The 16,231-nt window shown below is 44.9% G+C and overlaps 1 protein-coding gene across 1 annotated transcript in view; it reads right to left on the bottom strand.

Moving 5' to 3' along the window:
• Positions 1–16,231, bottom strand: part of ADGRB2 (adhesion G protein-coupled receptor B2) — a 694,168-nt gene that overhangs the window by 527,443 nt on the left and 150,494 nt on the right. The window lies entirely within an intron of this gene.

The following is a 16,231-nucleotide window of genomic DNA, read 5'->3' on the forward strand; positions in this document are numbered from 1 at the left end:
TACATGTAGCAGTTAACAAGTGACAGGGATATATTAGATAAGGATATAAAGATGGATGGATTGATGGGTCTGGGCTAGAACCACTCAGAATCAATATAAATAAATGTGTGACCAGACACTGTGCGTGACAGGTACTTTGTAGTCACTGGTGGAATAGATAGTAAATGGTTGGAGGATTCTCTCGGGTCCCTGTGTTTCTCCTCTGCTCTGACTTTTCTCAGCAAATGTTTACACTGCAATGCTGCAAGTCTCTTTGTGTGCTTTGAGCGCAGGAGGGAACTAGACAATTTCCTAGTGATCCTATCACTGGCAAACACTGGAGGTTTCCATCCAAAACTATTTCTTATCATGCGATTCATTCATTACGACACAATCTTTTGTTACAGCACCAGCCATTATGCTATGGTTTTTGCTGATACAGCTTTTCTGAAAGTAACATTGCAACTCCAACCAACTGCTATTATTGTGCATACAGCCTGTGTTTTACAAACAAACATCACACATATCCTGCAACCATAGACCTATTTTTATTTTAAAACATCTTATTGTCTAAGTACCCATTTATTAATTATCAGATTTTATACAACAAAATTATAATTTCCTATTTCTGCTGTGCACAGCAATAAGACAGTAGTTATCCCTGAATGTATTATTTATTGGTCACATGTAGGGACAGGGGCTCCAATAGGAACCCATCCCTGTGATGTGCAGGGCCGTAGAGAGCCACGCCGGGCCCTGGTAAAGGTGGGGGGCGTGGTTTAAAAAAGTGGCGTGATGACACCCTTTACCAAAAAATATGAACTATATAAACATTAACAGGGGGCACAATTTTAATGCCCGGGGGCGCGGGGGAGGGCACCCACTTCCTACCTTACTTATACATCCTGGGCCAGTCCCATCTTCCCAGTGATATTTGGGAAGATGACGCTGGCCACAAGAGAGCAAAGACTCTGGCACAGTGCCAGAGACTTTGCTCTCTATGTGTGCCACCATCTTCCTGAAAATATCACCAGGAAGATGGCACAGACGATGCCGGCAACAGGTATCCTTGAAGGAAGGGGGGGGGAATCAGACCCGGGCCCCCTCTGGGCTCCTCCAGCAGCACGGGCCCAGGTAATTTGTACACGCTCCCCCTCCCCCTCTAGGCGCCACTGGTGATGTGTAACAGCAAAGTGATTGAATTAGTGATCACTTTACTTTCACTACCCGTGGCCTGGTACACTACTGCACATAGCCACACTGCTGACTACAAATGTGCCAGTGGTAAGTGCCGGAGAAGCATCCTACAGCCCTCTCATGGTACTTCTTGCAATATGTAGTCTCCGTATTTTGGACCTTGGTACATTTGTCAAGAAAGTAGCCCCCATAGGCTTCTATGGGGACTGCTTTTGCAGACAATAATGGGGGATACAGGGGATACATAATATTTGGGGGTACTATCTTCCGAAAAGGTGTTATGGGGGGATATCCTGCAAATATTGAAAAATAGACCCCTGAAAACTGATTTGGAGCTGGGTGGAAGTGCATTCACATGTAATTACAGTAAGAGTGCAGAGGTATATTAACCACGCCCTGTGAGCTGTGCACATGTATACTATTAAAGTCACACTTAATGTGTGTTTTGTACGTTTATTATATGCAGCTACACAAAGCATGTACAAGTACTAAGCTTGCCATGCAAGTGCTACCTTGTGGGTCAGTTCTGCCTATATATAGAGATAAAAGCATCTAAGTCTAAAGGAGCGGGATGTAATGCTGTCCGAGTACAGCAGCCGTGCGGGATGCCGCCCAAACTCAAATGTTTTTAAGGGGCAATCACTTACAAGGCATGTTTTTTTGCCTTGTGACTGCCCTTTTTAAAAAAAAAAAAAAGTCTGAATTAGGCTGGTATCCCGCACGGCTGCCGAACTCGGGCGTCATTACATCCCGCCACAGATGTCTTTAACTGGCATCTGAACATGATTGCAGAAGCATGAATTTGTAAACCTACGTAAGTGTGACTTTAAATTGTCACGTTAGGTCATTTACAAAAGTGTAAGAGTGCACATCTGATAGTACAAGTGCTGTATATTTAAACAAGATTCAAGAGTTACCAAAGGTACATTAAGGGTGATATTTTCTGGTTTGGGGGCTGCCAAAGAGTATTTTGCTCCCAGAAAAGGACATCCAACATTCTTGGTGATGGTGGAAGCTATGAATCTGCTTATACTTTTGACAAGATGACTCTTTAGCTTATTCTAGGGACAGTTCCACTAATGAAAAAAAAAAGTAAACAGAAAAGTTGAAGTGAATGAGGGTGGTAAAAAACTGGTATTAAGGGGGTCATTCAGATCTGATCGCTGGGCAGCGATTTTTGCAGTCCTGTGATCAGATAGTCGCCACCTATAGGGGGAGTGTTTTTCCGCTGTGCAAGTGTGCGATTGCATGTGTAGCAGAGCTGCACAAACTGATTGTGCAGTCTCTGCATAGCCCAGGACTTACTCTTCCAGTGCGATGAGAGCAGCTGATCGGGACCGGAGTCGACGTCAGACACCCTCCCTGAAAACGCCTGGTCCCTCCTGCGTTTTTACAGACACTCCCTGAAAACGGTCAGTTGCCACCCACAAACAGCCTCCTCCTGTCAATCTCCTTGCGAACGCCCGTGCAAATAGATCCTTCGCACAATCCCATCGCAGGGCACTGATGCCCGTTGCAGTCGTGTGATGTGCCAACGCAGTGTGGTGCATACGCATGTGCAGTTCGAATTTGATCACCCACTGTGCAAAAATGCACAGCAGCGATCAGATCTGAATGACCCCCTAAGTTGGGTGACCAGATATATACTTTCTATAGAGTGACCACACCCTCCCCAAAGACTGGCCACACTCTTCCATTTTTGTTTCAGTCACGCAAAAAATCCCATCTCAGTGCAACTCACCCGCACTGATTATCATTTTCTCTCAAAATGTGCATCCAATTCGCAGAAATAAAACAACTGGAAATGACTAAACTACTTTGTTACTGTAGATTACACTGCTCACTTGTACATCCGTGTGCAAATGAGTCTGAGTTTGTTTACAAAATGTTACGATGCAGTGGCCATAGCTTTTTCTCATGCTAAGTTCCGATGTGCTTCATCTTCATCATTGTGTTTCGCTTTGATTGTATTTAAAACCAATTCCTGGGTGGTTAAAATCGTATCCCAGGGTCTCTGGTACATGTAAAGGTGCATACACACTGGGCGTTTTTGCCCAGCGTTTTTGCCCAGCGTGTATGCACAGCGATGATCGCTGACATCGCTGGGCTGAATAGCACTCGGTGCATACACACTGATCGCTTTTCCCCCCTGCCCAGCGATGTCAGCGGGGGTGAGTGGCTTTCCATAGCAGGACGTTCACCCCGCCGTTCATCTACTGGTAATACCAGTAGATGAACGGCGTCCGCCAGCGATAAAGTGGGAGTGCGCATCAGTGCTCACCGATCATCGCTTGTCCATACACACTGGCCGGCTTTGAGCTGAAAGCAGCTCAACACACCAAAAGTGACCTGCTTTCAGCTCAAAATCGCCCAGTGTGTATGGGCCTTAAGAAGCAAAATTTTAAGAAAAAGGCAGCATGCTACACCACTCAGAAAAGCTCTGTTGCAGACAGATAGATAGATAGAGAGATAGATAGACAGATAGATAGATAGATAGATAGATAGATAGATAGATAGATAGATAGATAGATAGATAGATAGATAGATAGGGGTTCAGTATGATTTACCGACGGCCATAATCCTGACAGCCATTGTCGACACTTTACACATTACCGACACGGTCAAAATACCGACATTATTATGCCAACCTGTTCAAAATGCCGACATAGAATACGACATTTAAAATGCCGACATGTGAACATACTGATTTTTGTGCCAATGTCGACATAGGTCGGCGTGGCCACAGTTTAAGTGTACCGCGTGCGCTCACCATTCTTTGGCCACTGTGCCTCGCTACGCTCGGCACACTATTATATTCCTGTTTCCATTGGGATGGTAAAGTATGAACAAGTCTGTTTTGGGACAAAAATTAGTTAAAAACGCATGCCAGCATTTGTGACATGTTAGCATTTCAAATGTCGGTATTCTGAGTATGTCGCCATTTTGAACATGTCGACATAATAAATGTTGGAATTTTGACCGTGTCAGTATTTTGACTGCTGGTCAATGGCTGTCGGGATTATGATCATTGGTATTGTGTCTTTCGGTAAATCAACTGCTACCCATAGATAGATAGATAGATTAGATAGTAGGCCTCCTGTCTTTCGCTGGCAGAGTTGTCGAGTAGACTTTGGCACATGTATATATCCTCGGAAAAAAGTTGCCAGTGCCATGTTTCTAGATATTTCTCTACTGCTCCTGCGTAAATGTTCAGGGAAAGTGACACAGCACCATTTTACAGTGATTTCTGTAGCATCGACGGAGAGTTTAAGTATTTATGTGCGTTTGATGTGAAGTTTAGGCTTCCCTGGATCCAGACATTCATGACAGATACTGTAGATGGAACCGCAGATTTGACATAGATTGGTACGTGTTGGATAGCTAAATTCTAGATAAACATAGTAGGTATGAGATTTAACAGATGTTAGACACAGCAGATATAAGATAGGTTTATAGATAGATAGATAGATAGATAGATAGATAGATAGATAGATAGATAGATAGATGCATGTTGACCATAAGCATGGATAGGCAGAGATACTCTGAAAAGGTGCCTTGCCACTGCCAGAGGCGCAACTAGGGTTGATGGTTCCCATAGCAAATATGTTTGCCTCTTGAAAACTGTTCTTTTAAATCTGGCAGCATACTTATATTGACTCTGAAATACACAGTTGAAACACATAAAAAAGGAAATGCGAGAGCAAGGTAAACGAGCCAGGGGGCTACTTGGGCCCCCAGAAGCTATAGGGCTATAATAGTATGACATACTATTTTAGATGCTTTTTACCACTCCTGCAGTCAGCTGAGACTACAATGTTAGGCCATGTAAAAAAAAAAAAAAAAAAATCTATAACATCAATGTCAGTAGTCATTTTTCTGCCAACCCTCTGAGTTTTTCAAATCAGGTCCCCAAGTCTTTGTTACTTCGGTACCCCATGTTTGTTGTTTTTTGCAACCACTATGTATCCCCTGTGCTCTAGTCTTTTCTTACCTATATGGTAACACCTGAAGAAATTCAGCCTCCCTAGTTAAACTTAAAAAGTGTCTTGAGCCAGTATTAATTGTGCATATAAGGGAGATTATGTGGTACAGAGGGTGGTATTCATGTGACCGGCGGTCTGCTGACCGACAGTCACACGACCTCCTCCACCATCCCGCCGGCTCAGTATCCCGATGGTCGGCATGCCGACCAACAGGGACTATTTCCACTCGTGGGTGTCCACGACACCCATAGAGTGGGAATAGAACCCATGGCGACCGCAGGTCGCCACCGAGCCCGCAGCGTGGCGAGCGCAGCGAGCCCGCAAGGGGCTTGCTGCACTCGCCCCTCCCCGCCGGGATCCCGGCGTCGGTATGCTGCCGGGATCCCGGCGTCGGTAAGCTGACCGGCGGTCAGGAGACCGCCGGTCAGCCATACTACACCCGGTACAGAAGCCACCTGTTTGTGTAAGAATAATATATCTTCTTCATACAACAGAGATTTAACCACATAATATATAGTACTAGAAGTTATGGGGCAAACATAAAGAAGTGACACATCCTCCTATGTCTATGCAGCTCCATCCCCCTGCATCTCTACAGTAGGGATAGCCATCGACCACCTATGATTCAAAATCATTGATGGTCTATGACCGATGGTAACTACTTTTACCCTCGATGGGGGAGAACCAGATGGTTTCCCTCCATTGATGATAAAAAGCTAAGATATATCTTTTTTCTCCAGGGTGTCAGGAACACAGAGCATAGCTCCACCCCCGACACCCACAAAGCCATGCCCCCAGGTCCTGATTGGCTCGCAATTCACTAAATATTAAAGTAAGGGTCACCATCTATGGGCAAAACCATTGATGGATCCCTTACAGATGGTTTCCCACAATCAAGGTTATCCATCGATGGTAACCATCAATGGATAACCCAACTATGGCCATCCCTACTCTACAGAGTCATCACCCTTGTAACTCCAACACCATCCCTCCTGCATCTCTCCAGCCCCCCCCCACAGTATGTCTCATCAACACCATCCCCCCGTGTCACTCCAACACAATTTCTCCCTGCATCTCTTTAGCACCATCTTCCCGTGTCACTCACCAGCATCATCTCGCCTTGCGTCTCACCAGAATCATCTCTTCCTGTGTCTCATCAGCCTCATCCCCCCCTTCATCCAGCCTCAACCACTGTGTCTCTCCAGCCTCACATCTCTACTTTCTTTGCCCCTCATGTCTCTCCAGCTTCACCACGTGTCTCCCCAGCACTACCATCATGCCCTGTGAATTTATGTATAACTTCTAACAACCGTCCCTTCCCATTTTACGATATTTTTTTTCTGTTTTACTAAATTTATATTGGAGTTCGAAAAGGCTCTACTATCAACGTTGCAGTGAAGTCCAACTCTGCATGCAGCGGGAATGAGATAGACACTTCCTCATGATGTCACTGTGTCTCATTTCCAGCCTGCTCAGGCAGTGGAAAAGGGACAAGTCACTGAAGCACTGCCTACCCACTCCATCTATTGATATGCAGTGACTGCAGGAACATCTTATTCCCACATGTGCCATAGGTGGGGAGGTGGCTGTTTTAAGTCCTTGCAGTGCTGCTATCCCCCCCCCGCCCCCACATCTATTGATATGGGAGGCGCAACGCACAGCATAGTAACTGCAGTATGAGAAACTAGGGTGAGGTGGACCGATGGGGGCATTCCAAATACAACTGACGGAATATCGTTCTGCCCTGTTCTAGCCCACTTTTACCAATATATAAATAGACAGAACCATGTTACCTCCCACCTGTCCCGCTTTGGGGGAAGGGGGGGCAGTCCCATTTTCCTGGGACTGTCCTGCTGTCCCACCCACTGGCTGCAGTGTCCCGCGGTGGGTGGGAGGGCAGTTGTGGTGATCACACACTACTGCTGTGCTATGCAAGCAGCATTGTTTGCTGGGCGAACAGCGGGTAAATAAATGCTGTGTGTGTGTAGGCATCTGCACAATGCAGGGACAATCTCTGGGGGCAAGACAGTATCTCCGGGAGTGCTGGGCGCGCCCCCAAAGCAACAAAACAGGGGATGTTGCAAGGCCACGCCACCTTACCTGTAAGACCATGCCCCTTTTCAGGAGTGCACACACGCTTTTGGTGCACCCGGTGTCCCGCTCCACTGCCCACCAAAGTTGGGAGGTATGCATGTTGAACATAAGCAAGATGAGGTGCAGCTGTTGATAGTGTAAAGCTTAGGATCACCCTTGATGCAGTCGCGGATGCAGTCGGTAGCCACCGGACTCCTGACCTGCAGGGGGCACTTCTCCATCACCGCATCTGGATGGAGGAGCTGTGTCAGTGTTGTGACACAGCAGCAGCAGCTGCCTCCTCGTATCCACAGAGACGAGCTGGCAGCTGGCTGCAGCTAGGGGGAGCTCCAGTACACCGCTGCTCACAGACACTTTTAATAGAGCCAGCTGGCTGAAGGACTCTCTTCCTCCGTACTGCTGATAATAGCAACAGGTAGGCACTGGCACCACATGCCTCAAGTTGCTGCACTGTGTGTGTGGTGTATGTGTGTGTGTGTGGGGGGGAAAGGGTGGTGATTATCATGGGTGTCTTTAATAAATGTTGGCAGCACTATGTTTATGTGTGTGAATGTTTTTAAGTGAGGTGTGTGTGTCTATGTTTTTCTAAGGAAAGTTGTGTGTTCAAGTGAAAGAGGCATGTGTTTGTGTGTAACTGCATGTGTGTAAGTGAAAGAGGCATGTGTGTGTGTGTGTGTGTGTGTGTAAGTGAAAGGCATGTGAGTGTGTAAGTGAAAAAGGAGTGTGTGTGTGTGTAAGTGAAAGGCATGTGAGTGTTTAAGTGAAAGAGGCATGTTTGTGTAAGTGAAAGAGTTATGTGTGTGTTTGTGAAAGAGACATGTGTATGTGAAAGAGGCATGTGTATGTGTATGTGTGTGTCTGTGTGTGTGTGTGTAAGTGAAAGAGGCATGTGTGTAAGTGGCGTGTGTGTGTAAGTGAAAGTGGTGTGTGTGTTTTAAGTGCAAGAGGCATGTGTGTGTGCAAGGAAAAAAGGCGTGTGTGTGTAAGTGAAAGAGGTGTGTGTATCTATATACTACTATTGTGAAAGGCACCTGAGTATGCTGCTACTGTTCACCCTGAGTACCAGATATTTACATACGGCGTGTGTGTATATATATATATATATATATATATATATATATATATATATATATCCCTATATGTATAGGGGTGGGGGCGCCAACATTTTATTATGCCTCCAGGTGACTGGGGCAAACTTACGCCACTGATGATAGGTAAAGAGCTACGTATATATAAAACAGATGTTGTTTGCAGGTATGTCTTCACTTTTTGTGTGTGTGTGTGCTTAGTTCCACTGTAAATGCTTTCAGTTCCAACTACAAGTTTAGAAAAATGTACAGCTCTCTGTATTCAGGTCCCATCTGCTTCTTCTCTCCACCTCCTCATGCTTGTAAAGATGCCAGTAACCTCACATTGGCCAGCAGCAATAAGCTGCTCCATAAGCACGGGAGGGAAGGCAACTATGAATAAGCACAAGGAGCAGAGCTGCTGCTGTTTGTAAGGAAGATGGGAACAGAAGACGTGTACTCTATATTTTCTTATCTTTACTTATATACCTAAAATAATTTTCTGCCACAAGTGCAGTAAGAGGACAACACATAATTCCTCACACCCAGAAGAGAGGTCCAGCACAGTACACGATTTGTACTACTGTATACACAACATCCTCCGGCAACACCCTGGGGTGAAATGGAAACCTTATCATCAAAATAAGTAAATATTCACAGTGTATTCTGTTAAAAACCACATCCCCAAAAAAATGTATTTGTATAATAATAAGAAATGTTTGGTTTTTATTCTAAAAATATCACAACTTTAATATTAAGACGAGGCACCCCATGAAGAAATCTGAGAGACGAAATGCATTGGACCTTTCCCTAGAGACCTCCTGCTGAACCAGTTAAGACTCCTAAGCTTTACTTTATATATTTGGAGCTATCTGTGCACTTTTCAATTTGCACTTTAAATGGAATTCCCCTATATTGTGTATTGATTTTTATATCTATATGTATTCATATCTTTCTTTTTTATATATAACTCTTTTGTCATTTTATTATAAAATAAAATTAATATTTTTATCTAAAAATATTTTTATCTAATTATATTTATACTCTAATGTGGTGATAAATTTGGTAAAACTTAAATACCACACCGTTGGTCGCTAGAACCCCTATTCGGTATTCCTATTGAGATGAGGCATCAATAAATAAGCCGTTGTCACAGCCATTGCAGGAAATCCTGTCTACTTCTCATCTAATACACGACGCTGATGAAATCTGTGTATGTGGATAGACTTCTGAGTATCTCTGCAGTCCTATTTGTTTCATTAGCAAGCAAAATCTGGTTGCTTTTTTTTGCAGACTTATTTACCCCTTGTATAGAACAGAGATAATACTGCATTCCTACTCTGTCAGGCACAGCCACAGTCTCTACACATATGCAGACCACAAAGTCACTGAGCGTGTTGTTCCAAATAGCCCTACACAAGATTATTACTGCAGTGCTTTAAAATTTTCATGTGCATTATAAATATTTATAGGGTGCTGGGGTTTCTCCTCCACTGTTGCGCATTTCCCAGGAGAGATTTAATGAATTAATATCTCGCTCCCCCCTTCCTTTTTGCTTCTGACACTTAGAGAAGTTCAAAGCTGTCACCTAATTCTTAGGATAAACTGTGCCCACCTCCCAAAATGAGAAGTGATAGCTGCAACTGTGGCCAGTGGTAACAAAGCATCGCAAATGTACTTCTAAATTACCACACTGCAGAGCATTGCACATATTGAACACATAAAAGTAAATAGCAAACTAATATAATTTTCTAAATAATTTTCAAGCAAATATTCTTACTTGTGTTATTTGTGACCATTATTATTTTTTATTTATTTACTTATTTCTTTAAAAAAAAGAAAAAGAAAAGCTTGCCACAATCAATGTTATTATTCATAGTGGAGTACGCTACTGCGCAAACTCCATGTTGCTGCTCCTCCAGGGAAGCTTCATCCCCTGTACCAATATACCTACCGAAACTACTACTCAGCATTTGTGGAGCTATCTTCAGACTGTGTTAGAATGCCACAGTGGGAGACAGCACCAGTGAGACCTGCAATTACCATACCCTCCAACTATACCTTTTTAGCGGGATGCGGTCTCTAGGTTGACAGTAACTAGGTCGACACTATCTAGGTCGACCACTATTGGTCGACAGTAACTAGGTCGACAGGGTCTCTAGGTCGACAAGTCAAAAGGTCAACATGAGTTTTTCACGATTTTTTTTCTTTTTTTAAAAACCTTTTTATACTTAACAATCCACGTGGACTATGACTGGAACGGTAATCTGTGCCGAGTGAAGCGGTAGCGGAGCGAGGCACCTTGCCAGAAGCATGGCGAGCGAAGCGAGCCATTTGAGGGGACACAGTGCACTAATTGGGGTTCCCGGTCACTCTACGAAGAAAACTACACTAAAAATTTTTTAAAAACTAATGTCGACCTTTTGACCTGTCGACCTAGACCCTGTCGACCTAAAGACCCTGTCAACCTAGAGACCCTGTCAACCTAGTTACTGTCGACCAATTGTGGTCGACCTAGACACTGTCGACCTAGTTACTATCTACCTTCCATACCACACCCCTTTTTAATGGGTACAGTACCTTTTTTATGGTCTGTACCGATTTTTGGCTCTCCAAACTTCCATTGAAAGTATAGGAAAAGGGGCATGGCCACTCCCCCTTTAGCCGTGGCCATGCCCCCTTTTCTAATTTGTACCGATTTTTATGTGTAAAATGTTGGATTACCTGCAGTTCCAGCATCCAGCTGTACTGCTACCAAGTACCTACATACATTCAGCGGCTAGTGTAGTGTATGACAACCTTCTCTGCTCTAGCTCCACTCCATCTACCAGTGTGTGTAACAGTGAGTACAGCTTTATCTCCAATAAAATCACTATACTTGTTATGTAACTGGGCTTTTCATAGTTGTAAGACGTCTGGTGGTGTGTACAGAAATTCTGTAACATCTTCAAGCCTGTACACACATATATCCAACAATTATTACAAGGACAGCTGTATTATTTCAGGAGGGTAATGTTTATGGATGCATTCCACCGTACCTACAGTACATGCTTTATTTCTATAGCAATTGTCAGAAAATTGTGTCATCACTAGGGATGTGCACTTGAAATTTTTCGGGTTTTGTGTTTTGGTTTTGGGTTCGGTTCCGCGGCCGTGTTTTGGGTTCGACCGCGTTTTGGCAAAACCTCACCGAATTTTTTTTGTCGGATTCGGGTGTGTTTTGGATTCGGGTGTTTTTTTCAAAAAACCCTAAAAAACAGCTTAAATCATAGAATTTGGGGGTCATTTTGATCCCAAAGTATTATTGACCTCAAAAACCATAATTTCCACTCATTTTCAGTCTATTCTGAATACCTCCCACCTCACAATATTATTTTTAGTCCTAAAATTTGCACCGAGGTCGCTGGATGACTAAGCTAAGCGACCCTAGTGGCCGATACAAACACCTGGCCCATCTAGGAGTGGCACTGCAGTGTCACGCAGGATGGCCCTTCCAAAAAACACTCCCCAAACAGCACATGACGCAAAGAAAAAAAGAGGCGCAATGAGGTAGCTGTGTGAGTAAGCTAAGCGACCCTAGTGGCCGCCACAAACACCTGGCCCATCTAGGAGTGGCACTGCAGTGTCACGCAGGATGGCCCTTCCAAAAAACACTCCCCAAACAGCACATGACGCAAAGAAGAAAAAAAGAGGCGCAATGAGGTAGCTGTGTGAGTAAGCTAAGCGACCCTAGTGGCCGACACAAACACCTGGCCCATCTAGGAGTGGCACTGCAGTGTCACGCAGGATGGCCCTTCCAAAAAACACTCCCCAAACAGCACGACGCAAAGAAGAAAAAAAGAGGCGCAATGAGGTAGCTGTGTGAGTAAGATAAGCGACCCTAGTGGCCGACACAAACACCTGGCCCATCTAGGAGTGGCACTGCAGTGTCACGCAGGATGGCCCTTCCAAAAAACACTCCCCAAACAGCACATGACGCAAAGAAGAAAAAAAGAGGCGCAATGAGGTAGCTGTGTGAGTAAGATAAGCGACCCTAGTGGCCGACACAAACACCTGGCCCATCTAGGAGTGTCACTGCAGTGTCACGCAGAATGGCCCTTCCAAAAAACACTCCCCAAACAGCACATGACGCAAAGAAGAAAAAAAGAGGCGCAATGAGGTAGATGTGTGAGTAAGCTAAGCGACCCTAGTGGCCGACACAAACACCTGGCCCATCTAGGAGTGGCACTGCAGTGTCACGCAGAATGGCCCTTCCAAAAAACACTCCCCAAACAGCACATGACGCAAAGAAGAAAAAAAGAGGCGCAATGAGGTAGATGTGTGAGTAAGCTAAGCGACCCTAGTGGCCGACACAAACACCTGGCCCATCTAGGAGTGGCACTGCAGTGTCACGCAGGATGGCCCTTCCAAAAAACACTCCCCAAACAGCACATGACGCAAAGAAGAAAAAAAGAGGCGCAATGAGGTAGCTGTGTGAGTAAGCTAAGCGACCCTAGTGGCCGACACAAACACCTGGCCCATCTAGGAGTGGCACTGCAGTGTCACGCAGGATGGCCCTTCCAAAAAACACTCCCCAAACAGCACATGACGCAAAGAAAAATTAAAGAAAAAAGAGGTGCAAGATGGAATTGTCCTTGGGCCCTCCCACCCACCCTTATGTTGTATAAACAGGACATGCACACTTTAACCAACCCATCATTTCAGTGACAGGGTCTGCCACACGACTGTGACTGAAATGACGGGTTGGTTTGGACCCCCACCGAAAAAGAAGCAATTAATCTCTCCTTGCACAAACTGGCTCTACAGAGGCAAGATGTCCACCTCATCATCATCCTCCGATATATCACCGTGTACATCCCGCTCCTCACAGATTATCAATTCGTCCCCACTGGAATCCACCATCTCAGCTCCCTGTGTACTTTGTGGAGGCAATTGCTGCTGGTCAATGTCTCCACGGAGGAATTGATTATAATTCATTTTAATGAACATCATCTTCTCCACATTTTCTGGAAGTAACCTCGTACGCAGATTGCTGACAAGGTGAGCGGCGGCACTAAACACTCTTTCGGAGTACACACTTGTGGGAGGGCAACTTAGGTAGAATAAAGCCAGTTTGTGCAAGGGCCTCCAAATTGCCACTTTTTCCTGCCAGTATAAGTACGGACTGTCTGACGTGCCTACTTGGATGCGGTCACTCATATAATCCTCCACCATTCTTTCAATGGTGAGAGAATCATATGCAGTGACAGTAGACGACATGTCCGTAATCGTTGTCAGGTCCTTCAGTCCGGACCAGATGTCAGCATCAGCAGTCGCTCCAGACTGCCCTGCATCACCGCCAGCGGGTGGGCTCGGAATTCTGAGCCTTTTCCTCGCACCCCCAGTTGCCGGAGAATGTGAAGGAGGAGATGTTGACAGGTCGCGTTCCGCTTGACTTGACAATTTTGTCACCAGCAGGTCTTTGAACCCCAGCAGAAAAAGAGATCCAAGGTAGGTTTTAAATCTAGGATCGAGCACGGTGGCCAAAATGTAGTGCTCTGATTTCAACAGATTGACCACCCGTGAATCCTTGTTAAGCGAATTAAGGGCTCCATCCACAAGTCCCACATGCCTGGCGGAATCGCTCCCTTTTAGCTCCTCCTTCAATGCCTCCAGCTTCTTCTGCAAAAGCCTGATGAGGGGAATGACCTGACTCAGGCTGGCAGTGTCTGAACTGACTTCACGTGTGGCAAGTTCAAAAGGTTGCAGAACCTTGCACAACGTTGAAATCATTCTCCACTGCGCTTGAGACAGGTACATTCCACCTCCTATATCGTGCTCAATTGTATAGGCTTGAATGGCCTTTTGCTGCTCCTCCAACCTCTGAAGCATATAGAGTAGAGATGAGCGGGTTCGGTTTCTCTGAATCCGAACCCGCCCGAACTTCATGTTTTTTTTCACGGGTCCGAGCAGACTCGGATCCTCCCGCCTTGCTCGGTTAACCCGAGCGCGCCCGAACGTCATCATGACGCTGTCGGATTCTCGCGAGACTCGGATTCTATATAAGGAGCCGCGCGTCGCCGCCATTTTCACACGTGCATTGAGATTGATAGGGAGAGGACGTGGCTGGCGTCCTCTCCATTTAGATTATAAGAGAGAGAGATTTACTGGAGCTTAGGACTAGGAGGAGTACTGTAGAAGTGTAGAGAGTGCAGAGAGTTTACTAGTGAGTGACCACCAGACAGTGCAGTTTATTTAATATATCCGTTCTCTGCCTGAAAAAAGCGATACACACAGTGACTCAGTCACATACCATATCTGTGTGCACTGCTCAGGCTCAGCCCAGTGTGCTGCATAATCTATATATATTATATATCTGTCTGACTGCTCAGCTCACACAGCTTATAATTGTGGGGGAGACTGGGGAGCACTGCAGTGCCAGTTATAGGTTATAGCAGGAGCCAGGAGTACATAATATTATATAGTGAGTGACCACCAGACAGTGCAGTTTATTTAATATATCCGTTCTCTGCCTGAAAAAAGCGATACACACAGTGACTCAGTCACATACCATATCTGTGTGCACTGCTCAGGCTCAGCCCAGTGTGCTGCATCATCTATATATATTATATATCTGTCTGACTGCTCAGCTCACACAGCTTATAATTGTGGGGGAGACTGGGGAGCACTGCAGTGCCAGTTATAGGTTATAGCAGGAGCCAGGAGTACATAATATTATATTAAAATTAAACAGTGCACACTTTTGCTGCAGGAGTGCCACTGCCAGTGTGACTGACCAGTGACCTGACCACACTGACCACCAGTATAGTTAGTAGTATACTTATATTGTGATTGCCTGAAAAAGTTAAACACTCGTCGTGTGACTTCACTTGTGTGTTGTTGTTTTTTTTATTGTATAAAAATAAAACTCATTCTGCTGACAGACAGTGTCCAGCAGGTCCGTCATTATATAATATATAATATATACCTGTCCGGCTGCAGTAGTGATATATATATATTTTTTATATCATTTATCATCCAGTCGCAGCAGACACAGTACGGTAGTTCACGGCTGTGGCTACCTCTGTGTCTGCACTCGGCAGGCAGTCCGTCCATAATTGTATACCACCTAACCGTGGTTTTTTTTTCTTCTTTATACATACATACTACTACGACATCTCTTTATCAACCAGTCTATATTAGCAGCAGACACAGTACAGTACGGTAGTTCACGGCTGTGGCTACCTCTGTGTCTGCACTCGGCAGGCAGTCCGTTCATAATTGTATACCACCTAACCGTGGTTTTTTTTTCTTTCTTCTTTATACATACATAGTTACATAGACATCTCTTTATCAACCAGTCTATATTAGCAGCAGACACAGTACAGTACGGTAGTTCACGGCTGTGGCTACCTCTGTGTCTGCACTCGGCAGGCAGTCCGTCCATAATTGTATACCACCTAACCGTGGTTTTTTTTTCTTTCTTCTTTATACATACATAGTTACATAGACATCTCTTTATCAACCAGTCTATATTAGCAGCAGACACAGTACAGTACGGTAGTTCACGGCTGTGGCTACCTCTGTGTCTGCACTCGGCAGGCAGTCCGTCCATAATTGTATACCACCTAACCGTGGTTTTTTTTTCTTTCTTCTTTATACATACATAGTTACATAGACATCTCTTTATCAACCAGTCTATATTAGCAGCAGACACAGTACAGTACGGTAGTTCACGGCTGTGGCTACCTCTGTGTCTGCACTCGGCAGGCAGTCCGTCCATAATTGTATACCACCTAACCGTGGTTTTTTTTTCTTTCTTCTTTATACATACATACTACTACGACATCTCTTTATCAACCAGTCTATATTATTAGCAGCAGACACAGTACAGTACGGTAGTTCACGGCTGTGGCTACCTCTGTGTCTGCA

The sequence above is a fragment of the Pseudophryne corroboree genome, chromosome 2 (assembly GCF_028390025.1).
Source record: "Pseudophryne corroboree isolate aPseCor3 chromosome 2, aPseCor3.hap2, whole genome shotgun sequence".
In the NCBI taxonomy this organism is placed as follows: domain Eukaryota; kingdom Metazoa; phylum Chordata; class Amphibia; order Anura; family Myobatrachidae; genus Pseudophryne; species Pseudophryne corroboree.